Source organism: Piliocolobus tephrosceles, chromosome 2 (assembly GCF_002776525.5).
Source record: "Piliocolobus tephrosceles isolate RC106 chromosome 2, ASM277652v3, whole genome shotgun sequence".
Lineage (NCBI taxonomy): Eukaryota > Metazoa > Chordata > Mammalia > Primates > Cercopithecidae > Piliocolobus > Piliocolobus tephrosceles.
The window spans coordinates 145,820,715-145,833,619 of record NC_045435.1 but is presented as its reverse complement, the minus strand read 5'-3'; the positions used below and the strand labels follow the sequence as shown (position 1 = coordinate 145,833,619).

Genomic DNA, 12,905 nt, shown 5'->3' with positions numbered 1-12,905 from the left:
AATACCCTGCCATAAATGGAAACAACTTCTCATCTATTTCCTAAGTCAATCCACAGACGCAGAGTCCCCTGACCGAAGGAGAAACTGGGTCCATTTGTGAACAGCTGCACCATGGCTACAAGTACATATGGTAAATCTTTCAAGACTAAGAAGTTTGTCTATTTTCTCTTTGCTTGTTATATGCATGTTTTTATTTGCATAACTAACCATTTTTATGTCTCCTTCTTCCTGTTTTTATTTTATATACAAGTGGCAGATGGTTAACTTTACAATTTAGTCTTTAGTTCACAGAGCATTTAGTCGATCTGTGGTGGAATTTGAGAGGATTAATATAGCCAGTAACGGATACAATGACTGTTGGGACTGTGTCACCTCATTTTGGAAAAGGATGAAAATACATTCACTTTCAGGAAGAACATTTATAAATTATTAGGTGGAAATACAGAGTTGTTTCGTTTTTGAATAAAAGTTCAAGATTGAATAGCAGAGTGAATATGGAAACTGAGTAATCCAAGGCATGTACTGTCCTAGTCATCACTTTATTGCCTCTTCGGTTGAAAATTCACAACTTACTGCTTTATTTCTGACAGTGGGGCTAGACCCTGTAAACGTTCCTTCTTTGCCAGTCAAGATGTTAAGCTTTGTTAGTAGAAGCTGCTAAGGGAAAATTGAAGGATGAATGGGTTTCTCTCCCAGGTTCTGATATGCTTCTTGATATTGGCTCCTACAACACAGCTTATTTCTACAAAGCCTGTCCTAGCCACATCCACAGCTTTTGCAGGGCCAGCTCCAGGCATCCAGCGAATGCTGACTGAAACCCCAGCAGGTGCCTTCATGGCAGGGTACTGCTGGTATGACACCTATCTGTGGATGGCTTCCCCTGATATCCTCCTGAGTACTTTGCAGCCTCAGCAAACCCTGCCATGCAGATTTTCATGGCTATGCCCTCTCCAGTGAATGTGGATCTATATGGTGTGTGGAGCCTGGTTCCAGACCCTCTTGCTTCCATTATGTACCAGTTCAGCCTTAGGGGTAGTGGCCTCTATAATCTGCTATTACTATATTATTTACAGTTCTGTTTATTCTTTGCTAGCAAATCTCCTCTTACAGTTAATAATTTTTGATATTAAGATTACTGTCTGGTAATCTTAACCTGATGTTTATCTTCTGGATCCTGACTGATATGCCTCTTACAATTTTGATATTTTTAGTTTGAGAAAAAAAGAAAGTACTAAAATTAAGGTCTGATTTATTGTTAGTCACCCAGGAATTATTAATTTTTTAGTTTTCTATCATTTATAACTCATCTATTATTGAAATTACTAAAGCAAATTGGATATAATAAAATTATTTTGAATGTTATTTAAATAAAACTAATGCAAATAAACTTATTAAAACTTAGGAATACAAAAATGCCTGTATACAATGTATGTGCATGGTTCAATGTTATGCTATTTATTGATTAAAAATATTGAATATACTAAGAGGTTACTAAAGTCAAAATCCAGGACAAAATCTTGATTTCCAGCAAGTCCCTTGCCTTACTGGATAATTTTTTGAAAACAAAAATGTTTTCTCATCACTTTAAATCATCAAGACAGTGTCAACTGAGAATTCTCCAAGAATTGAAGCTTTACTCCCTACATCTGAAGAGAGGAAACAAAGACCTAACCCTCCCTTTAATTTTAGGAATAAGATGAGATTCTCTTTACTCCAATGACTCTTCCAAAAGTCTTTCTCACAAATCTCCTTTTTCTAGTTTTGGTCATTTTTGTAAAATATTGGTTTTATGTTTCTAATTGTTTTGTGTATGTATCTCGTTTGGAATTATTAGATAAGGAGTCCAAGATTAGTAAAACTACATATAGTTTGATAACTTATATTTTAGTCTGACATCTCATTTTTATATTTGCATCTTCTGTTGCATCTTGGTGCGTTGGTTGGAATATCAAATTTGATATGTATACACACACACACACACACACACACACACACATATATATATATACCTATATATATGTATTACATATATTTTCTGTTTTCTTTAATAAAAATGTTTTGATAGGTAATATGAAGGTATTTGAAGATTTTAAATTATTGATTGTTTCAGGCAATGTTCGCTTAATGAGAAAGTTAGAACATTTTAATTACGTCTTATTTATTTTTCTTCTGAAAAATTACTTTCAATCACTCATTTGTCATTTTATCAACTGCCTAATTTGGCACGGCCTCAAAGCCTCCACAGGTAATCATACTGAGAAAATATGTAAAAGTAGGAACTTAGTTAACAAAAGAAATTATTTATTTTCTGCTTCTAAATTCAAAATCATTTTTACTTTTCTACTTATGTCTATCTTCCTACCGAAATTACCATTTAAAATATTTGAACAATGAATTTTCATTTCATGTAAGCAATTATAGTGCTTATTATTGTCACTTGAAAATATTTCTACTAAGTGCATGCATGCTCATGAGAGAGAAATAAAAAATGTTTACTTTGTTCTTAAATAAGAAGATTTAAGCACACTATGTTTTCATTTTCTCGTGTTTCCTATTACAGTTAATTCTCTATTAATGAAATAAATGTTATTCTTCATGGAGACAGAACAGATCAAAAGTGCAAAACTATTCTGTAAAGCGCTCTTCTTATGTATTAACAGTTATTATATTGAATCATAAGAAAATAACAGCACAATATTATGTTATTTATAAGCACCCTTATTTTTAGCCTAACAAATGAAAATTCTGATTAGAGACGTTTAAGAAAATTTGTTATAGCCATTGTCTTATAGAAGCCAGATAGATATTAGAAGCTTACAGAGAAAATTCAAAAGCACACAAAAATGCTAATTAAAGCCTATAATAAAACTTCTTTGATCGTAGCCTGGCTAGATAAGCACAAAATAAAAACTCTTCATTATTTTCCTATGTCTCCAAAATCATTATTTATTATTTTAAATACAAATTACTACATACTTTGAAGATTTAAACAGAAGGATAAACCAAGAAAGAAATAGCAAATACTTTTAAATTTAATTTTAGAGATTAGTTATTTCTGTATATTTAATGAGTATTTTCACTTGTTTCTGTAATTAAAAATTTTCTGTTAATGCAAAACATGTGCTCAATGTTAGTTCATTCATTAATCCATTTATTTACTATTATATCCATTTATCTATGAATTTTTAAAGGTTCATACTATTCTAGGGTCTGGGGAAAATAAAATGATTTTAGAATTCTGACATATAAAGTATTAACATTTTAATGATAAAGTTCTTCACTTTAAAACAAACCAAAAAATGTACTAACATGTAATTATAACTTTTCCAAACAAAATGCCAAACATTCTTGGAGATTCAGAGAAAAATTAAAGTCACTGTTAGGAAGGCAAGGAGAAAGGATAAATAGCACTGAATGAGTTTACATCTGAACTTCTTGAGGAACAAGTAGAATTCCAGTACATAATGAAGAAATAAGAATGGAAAAAATGTTAGAGGTACTGGATTTGCTATATTTGAAATATACAATTGAAAGCACAAGTAAAGCTATGTAGGAAATAAAGCTGGGGAAATTGGGCATGGGTATCAAAGGACTGCTATAATGTGCCAAGGATTTCAACAGGCCAGCATTTTAAAATTTGGTATATTAAAGAACACTTTTATGATCTCCTCCCTAAAAAACATTCAAATGTTTATACAAGGTTTATAAAGACACAACACATATTAGCATGATCTGCTCTTTACTGCCATGACAATGATGCATGGCAAAAGAAACCCTAAAAGTTAAGTGGTAGAAAACATAAACATGTGCAAAGGTCCTGGGGTAAATAAAATAAAACATAAGCATGTGTCCTTCAACTGTTTTGAGTCAAAGGAGGGTTTGGCAGCTCCAGCCTTGGCAACAATAACATAATGGTCTCATATAATGTATCTGCTTGGGTCAAACATGTAAACATTCTGTTACCCAAAGCACATCACTTAACTGACACCAGCATCTAGGAGCAGGAAGGTCATAGCTCCCACACCCTAAAGTGGGACAATGTAGAGTCATAAGACAAAGAGTGTGGATACTGGGAGAAGTGAAGTGTTCGGGCCAAATGAAACAATTTATTACATTTAATGAAGAGTTAGAAAAACTCCCTAAGGAAAAAAAGTTGTTAAATTGTGTTGAAATCACTTATTTAGTTTTAAGACTAATGACATTACTATTTTAATAGAAATAAAACATTTTTTAGAAAAAAGTAAACCCCACATCTAAAACTCTTAGAAGGTATTGGCTTTTAATACATGCAGATTGACCTAGACATTAAACTATGTATGGATACAAATATTATTAAATACATATAAAAATATAGTTACAAATAATTTAATAAAAGTGCAATTTGAGTAAAACATATTAAATTTATTTTACTTAATTTGAAAAGTTAAAGGAAATCAAAGTAAATAGAATGGCTGAATAAATATCTTTCACAAAGAATAATATTAAAGGTCTATTTATTTATAAGTAAACAGTTTGAAAACTACTAGAGGTTCGAGGATTATGTGGTTTAAATTACACATTTTATCCTCATTCATTATATGCGTTGACAATCTACTATAAAAAATATGAAAGATTATGATCATTCACCTATGTCTTCCCACCCACCCTTTTTCCTAATTTTGACTTCTGCTACTCATGTTACTACTTTTATTGTTTCAGGGATTACTAACATTTACGATCATAAAATTATTATGGTCTATAATTCCCACAGTTGTTTAGCATTAGTTCCATATTAATAGGGATTCTAAGCAAGCTTTGTACTAAGATATAATATACATGCAGAAAAGTACACATATAGTAAACGTTAAGCTCGCTAACATTTTATAAATGAAGACATCCTTATATCTACACAGAACATTACTAGCACACCAAACAGCTCCCCACCTATTTGGTTCCATCCCTATTCCAGGGAAAGTAGCACCCTGATTTCTAAGCTAATACCAATTTAATGCTTTACAAATTTTAATAAGCGGGTTGACTGGAGATTTTATTGTCAATATTTTTAATAAAAGGCTATTGCTGTTGAATTATCTAAGTTATTTCATGTGTGAAAATATGTGTCACTGCTTTAATGTCTTCTGGCATCAAATATTCTATTGATAATTTTCCTTTCTACCAATTATATTATTCGTCTTTTGGTTGTTCATATTTCATTGTCAAGTAGCATTTTTTCCCCAAAAATTCTCATGGCTATTTGAGTTCCTGAATATATGCATTTATCCTTGAATGCATACTTGGCTAGGTATTTCATTCTTACGTTGTACCCTTTCTTTCTTTCAGAAATGTGCAGGCATTGTACCATTGTCTTCTGTCATTTAATGTTGCTTAATACATAAATAAAGGCATTTGTGTCATCAGAGTCCTCCAAGAAAAAGACACAAAGACAGACTTAGAAATGCCAGATATTGATTGAGGGTAACCCTCATGAAATAGAAAAGACAGGTGGCCATCAGAATTATACAGGGAAAAGTATCAGAACAAGACATGGGCCAGACACACATGAAAGCAGACGGGGAAGGAAGGAGAAGTGAGTATGAAGGGGCTGGAACTAAGGTGTGGTTTTGAGGACATCTCAGCCATCCCAGTGAGGAGCTCTGGTTCAAAGACTGCCCATAGAGGAGCCCTGGGCTGGGAGAAGATGGCTAGTCATGAGCATATCAGACATATCCAGTAGATTACTGAGGTGGCCACACTGGGAAATGTGTGATTTTGTGCCAAATGCTGTCACAGGTCTTCAAAACAGTACAACTGTAAGTTGTCAGTTAACTTCATTCCTCATAGCTGAGTGGAAAATGTTTTCTTGAAGGCACACCCTCATGGTTGCCAGATATTATCCTTTTTCCTTTCTACATTCCCAGAAATTCTTCCCTCTCTTTTTTTAAAATTTATTTTAGAGACACGGTCGCACTCTGTCACCAAGGCCGGAGTATAGTGGCTCATGATCATGACTCACTGTTACCTTAAACTCCTGGGTTCAAGCAATCCTCCCACCTCAGACTCCCCAACAGGACTACAGACATGCACCACCATGCCCAGTTATTATTATTTTTTCTTTCTTTATTTTAATTTTTTATTCTTTTGTAGAGATAGGGGTCTCAGTATGTTGTCCATGCTGGTCTCAAACTCTAAAACTCCCAGCCTCAAGTAATCTTGGCCTCCCAAAGCACTGTGATTACAGGTGTGAACCATAGCACCTGGTCCCAAAATTCTTTATCCTTGAAATTAAACAATCTCAGTATAAATCATTTTGTATTATTATGTTATTTATTTATGGACCACTCAATTTTTTTTTAATTCTGCAGATCTATTTCTTTATTACAGGATGTCATTTTGGTATTCCATCATGATTTTTTCTCTTTTAATATGGTAACTTAGGTACTAACCTTTCATCTGAGTATCTTCTCAAATATTATCCACCTACTTTTATTCGGGGGAGCATATCCCATTTCTATGGGACAATACTCTCAAGCTATTGATCTAACTTCTGATTCAATATGATACTCTAGATGATGTGATCTGTGGATGAAATTCCTGTCTAAAAATGCTGCACACATAGATAAAATCTTCTATTGTAACTAGTTTTTCTATGACTTTTCTTACATGCAGTATACAAATCTATTGCAGGAAATTGATTTTTTTTATTTTGTTGCTATTTATGAATAATTGCTTTTAAAATAAAAGTATTCTTTATTTTCTTTCCTTCTGAGATAATTTCATTACGTGGCATCAGTTAGCATTTGTACTGTTTAATAAAATTTAATTCACTATACATCAATTTTTAAAAAATAATTATAAAAATATTAAGCATTTTTAATTCAACGTATATACATATATATGCACACTATGTTTAAAAATTCTTGTATCATGGAGGTGATATTCACTATATTATATCTACTAATGACAAATGAACTTTTTTGAGGAATATATTTTTTAAAACGCTTCTGTAAATGACTAAAGTCTTTAGGAATAAAAGCTGGAAATTGGAGTTTACATTTGAAAATAAAGAATTTGAAGTAGAGAATGTAGAAATTCAGAGCAGAAACTTAGCCATGAGATGAAGACTAGATTGAGAATGGGATGTTCATATAAGGTAAAAAAAAAAAAAAAAAAAAAAAAAAAAAAAAAGTACATGTTTAATAATTATTTAGAGGGGGAAGGGAGGGAAGGAAGAGGAGACAAGGGTTGAAAACCAACTGCTGAGTATCTTGCTCACTACCTGGGTGGCAAGATCATCTGTAGCCCAAACCTCAGCATCACGCAAGATAACCTGCACATGTAACCCTTGAATCTAAAATAAAAGTTGAAACTATTTATAAAAAATAAATACACATTTTTTGAAAGAAAAAATTATTCATGACTTATTAAAAATTGGGCTTCTTGAATTATAAAATTTCTTACAAAAATAGAAAAAATACTAATCGACTATAGTATTTATCAAAAAATTGATTTAAACATATAGAGACATAAAACTCTAATAAGAGCTCTCCTTGTCAGAGAATAATGCTGACAAATGCTTTACAAATACTTGAGACTTTCTTGCTCAAAAAGTGTTGAGGAGAAATTTCATTCCTCCTCTATTTTCTGACCCATTAGGATTAAAGGCATTGGTACTTTGCCTGTAATAAAATCAAAAATACATTCCTGTACTGCACACCCTCTTTGTGATGCAGTCAAAATAAAGTGGTATTTCTATCATTCCCCATCCTGTTCTATATGTCATGGCACATGAAACAGGATGGGTTAACTAGAAAATGACTAGTATTGGTATCTGTGGAGTTTTAAAAATATGGCCTCACGATTCTCTGATGCTCCTCTCATTGCGAGAAGCTGTGCCTTTCCTCCCTTGCATCTGTGCTCTGTGACTGACTGACCAAAAAGACACGGCTGAAATGACCTAATGTCACTCTCCAGGCCCAAACCTTAATAAGTTAGGAACTTCCACTTCTCATCTCTTAGGACGTTCGCCCTTGGAACTCAGCTACCATGCTGTAAGAAAGCCCAAGCATCCACAAGGAGAGGCTCTCTGAGAGAAAGTGACAGCATTATCTTGTCAGCTATGTGAGTTATGAGAAATGAACTGTCCATCTTCAGCTAAGCCACACCAGGGACTCTGAATGAACACAGCCATTTTGCATCAGCTGCGCTTGCAGAATCCTTTCTGAATTGCAGATTTACTGGCAAAATGATCATTTTTATTTTATATCAATACATTTTGAGGTGGTTTGTTACATAGCAATACATAACTGAACTGTAATTTGATACCTGGAGGTATGTTGCTTCCATAATAAAAACCTAAAATACATGGTGTTGGATTTGGAAGTAGATGGCAGGCTGAAGCTCAAAAGGCTTTGAGGGGAGTATTAGTGGGAGTCTAATATTTTTAGATGGAGAAGAGGTTATTGGTCAGGTCAAAAATGATGATAAGGAAGATGTTATTGGAAACTGGAAGAAATTGAGAGAAAAGTTAATAACACTATCACTGACAGTAAGGTATAAGTAGGAAATATTCCTAATGAATGCAAGATCGTGCTAAGGAGTTTTACAAGAACACTGAAAAAGCAAACTGGCTTCTTCTCACTGTCTATGATAAAATGAGAAATGAGAGAACAAGGATCTGCTTGTATTTCTACACCTATACCCCAGGGAAGAAAGGCCAGTATGTGATTTTCACAGGTCTGCACATGGGAAATCATGCAGTATCATTCCTGAGAGGATGAAGCTGTGTGCTTAGAGAAGCAGCAGAAGCAGACAGACTTGATAGAAAGTGTCCCCTGTGATAGGAAAATAAAAACTATGGGCACCAGGAACCACATTTCTGTCTAGATACCCCTAAATGTCAGGACTTTGATAAAGTGGCTTGGAGTCCTTATGGCCTTGACAGGAAGAGTAATAATACCCCTAGCCCATAATAACATAGGGACAGTGGAGTTGTCATTTATAATTCATGTGAACTTGAACAAGGATCATAATAATGTTGACCGATGGCCATTAAAAAACTGTAACATTTTCCCCACAAAGTTTTAAGCTACTAGGAACTCACAGGCTAGGGAAATACCTAGAGTGTGTTGTGGGGAGAGGTGGTGGTAGTGGTGGTATATTTTGGGAAAAGACTGTCCACAAAACCCGACTGAAATAGAATTTTCTCCTAGCTTTTCAGGAAGTTGAGTTCAAGATACATTGAATATATTATGACCAATAAAATAGCACATGATTTGCAACCTTGCATCATGGACAAAATATATGTATCCATAGCAACTCCCAGAAAACAGAGGAAGTGATCATTGAAGTTGACTATTGTTCTGGGAAGAATGAGACCAACTCAAATACTTTAAGAAAATGCAAGAACTTTAAGTGTATGAGTCATCATTTAATGAACACAATTTTTTTCAAATATTTTATCAATTTAGTGTTTAGGAAAAGGAAGCATTTGGGATAGGGGAAGATTTTCCTCCAGTTCATTGGAGGAAAACACATTAAATTTATGTGCAAAATTGGAAATTGATTTAATTGTTGACTGCTTAACTACTCTCTAGCTGTCATTCTAAGAATGATCATTTTAACAACAGTAAGTAGAGGATCTTAAGGTTTCTATTTTTATTTGAATAGTCCACATTTGAAGCTCCCATCCGGGACGGAGAGGCTTGCCATGTGTGCATGAGTGTAAATGACATGAGCAATCTATTCACAAGAGAAGAAATGTCACATGATTAGTAAGCATATGAAAAACTGTTCAACCTTCTTAACAATCAAAGAAATATACCCCAAATAAAGAAAACTATATTTTAAGTCGCAAATAAATAAAGATGAAAATAAAAGTATCACATACAATGATACTGATAGAGTAGAAAAACAGGCAAATACAGAAAATACAGTTAGGCAAAAACTCCCTGGAAAAAAAAAAAAGGCATTATTTTTCAAAAGTTTTAACACTTGCATCCTATTTAAGCCAAAAATTTTTATTCTAATACTCTATATTAAGGATGCAATTAGAGTTATGCACAACTTCTTCATGGATATTTATCATAGTGATTTCTGTAATGAGGAAAAATAGGAAGCAAAAACTTCCAATCTACTTGTTCAAAATTAGGGGACTACTTAAATAAAGTATGGTGTTCTTAACAGAACACTAAGCAGCCAAGGAAAACATCAATGTGACTATGTCAATTGACATGGGAAAATGCTCATAATAAATTTTTAAGTGAAGCAGCAAACCACAAGATAGTATGCACAGTGTTAAGCTACTGTTATGGCATATACCTATATATATATATATATAGGTGTATATATATATATATATATATATATATATATATATATATATGAATACATCTATATGTACACACACTGTGAAAGTTGAGTAGATGACTTGAGGAAAGGGCCGAAGGTTTGGAATACTCCTGTAGTCCATGGGAAAGGGAGCAGACCAGGTATGGATATTGTAAATCACTTCTTAAAGTATCAGTTATAATTATTAGAATGTTGTAGTGACAGCAGTCAACTGCATTAAGCAATGTTCTCCAGCTTGTCTCAAAGTCTTGCTGTAAAGACTCAGAAACAGGGATAACTAGATTTATCCAGAGAGAATGGGATTTGTAGGAAATGTGTGGCTGAGTGACAAGTGCTCACATAGGCTGATGATTAATTTAAGTGGTAAACCTGATTTAGTGGAAATGGAAATAATCCCTCGTGTGCCCATAGAGAATAAATGCTAACTTAGAAGTAGGCAATCATCCTGGGCTTGCCGCCGACCTTGAAGCATGGCTAGGATACCAATAGAAGGATGGAGTGTAAGGAGACCTGAAGCCAGCAAGGGTGGGTACATCTTGATTGGGGTCTTTGTAAAGGCCAGAAGCCAAACATTCCCACTGGCAGGGAGTGAGGGCTGCTACTGTAAGGAAGTGGGGGCTGCTACCGTAAGAATGAACAGATTGGAGCCTGGTTGTAGAATGCGTAGAATATCAGGCCAAAGAACTGAGATCCTGGTAAACCCCTTGTCAAAAATGTCCAGGATTAAATGTCAGTTCTTGAGATATTTTAAAAAACAAGAGTTCCAGGGTTGTGCTAGAGATTTTAGAAATATAAAATAGTAAATGTGAAGTCAGGCAACATTTTATTGAGTATAAATACTAGGACTCACAGTGCAATACATGGGCCTATTATAAATGGGCTACCCAAACAGTTTCAATAATATGGCTTCTGAGGTACATGAGCTTGAAGTTAATGAAATCTTAGAGAAAATGAGATTTTGTTGAATCCTAATGCTCATAAATAATAAGGTTCTACTTGGACTAAAATTTTTACAAAAATAAATAAGTTACTGTCTTTTCTAGTAGTATTCAAGACACATTTAAGAGATAAAAAGCACCAAAATTTCTCACAAAGTAATGAATGAAAATGCTTACCTCGTGGGAAAGTATAAAATACATTTTAAATAGATAGATCAAAGTAGGTATAGATATACATACATAACCTTCCATGAGCATATGAGATGCTGGCAAAAAACCAAAGCAAAGGAATGCAAGTTCACTGACCAGGTTCCACGTGCCAGTGTGTGTGCTGGATGTTCTCAGAGAGATGAAATAACACATATTTGTCATATGGCTAGTAATCAGCTGATATAAGGTTTAAACGTTAATCTAAATGGTTGCAAAATAGCGTATTATTACACCCACACTGAACCATTTCTCTGTAAGTTCTATTTATACTGTGCTAAGACGTGGGACACCAAAATAGAAACTGACACATTTAATTTTGCCAGCTATAGCTACTAATAGAACAATAGGGGCGTGTACACTTTGCATCAGTTTGGCTACAAACCTCAGAAAGGATTCTCTGACAAAAATAAAACCAAGTCAGCAGAGTTCTTGTGCCCATAAAGTGAAGACCCAAAAGAAGATGAAATCGATTATCAAGAACGGTACACTTCTTGGAAATCTTGGAATGAATACAAAGTAATATGTTAAATCATCTGGTGACTATATATTTTCTGTTACCAATGAGTGAGCTACAGCCTGGAGAGGCAAAGTGATTTACTCAAGTAACAGAGTAAGTTAGTGGACAGATTGGGCTTCTGTACAGGCCAAGTTTCATGTGATCTAGTATCCTACTCCCTTTCCATTGTGCCACATCAGGGTTTTTCATGACAGGATAAAAGTTAAAATGCGATTTCTATGGTAAAGTATAGCCCTAATACAAAAGAAAAGCACCAAACATGACAAGTTTCCTTTTGGAACTCAAAATGCCCTTGGATTGACAATGAAGATAGAGATGAATGTCTGTGTTCTTTTCCCAGGATGATTTCTTTGATCCCTGAGTGATGGAGGGCTTGGAGTACTCCTAACATTAGTCAACGTGTTTTGAGCACCTGCCATTTGCCAGTCACTGCTAAGTATTTCACACTCATTATTTCACTTCATTCTTCTAGTTATCATATGTGCAATTATTTTTATTCCCATTTGAAATGTGAAGAACCCAAAACAGACAGAAGCAATTAGTCCAAGATTGCTTAGATATTAAGAGTTAAAATATGAATCCCTGCAGTTTGAGACAAGAGTCCTTGCACCTCATGGCTATGCTAACCCAATTCCCTCCTTCCCACAGTATTGAGTTTCGTTGTACAATATTTTAACTCAAGATTTAATCCAAAACCAGGGAAGGCTATCTCTTGAGTTTTGAGAACCCCCCCAGGAAGATCAGCAACTTCTTTGCTGTCACTGGCCAAATGAAACACAGGCAGAGATGAGAAAAATACACATTGAAAATAGGATATATTGATGACTGGGGTAGAGAATAAAGAAAAAGAATAAAGGCTTTAACCTATATTTAAACTCTGAAGGGGTTTTAACTGATCTTCAATATCCCCACTA

At 34.1% G+C, this 12,905-nt stretch overlaps 1 protein-coding gene across 1 annotated transcript in view; it reads right to left on the bottom strand.

The window, feature by feature from the left end:
- Nucleotides 1-12,905, bottom strand: part of LOC111539439 — a 491,006-nt gene that overhangs the window by 196,074 nt on the left and 282,027 nt on the right. The gene's annotated exons all lie outside the window — the stretch shown is intronic.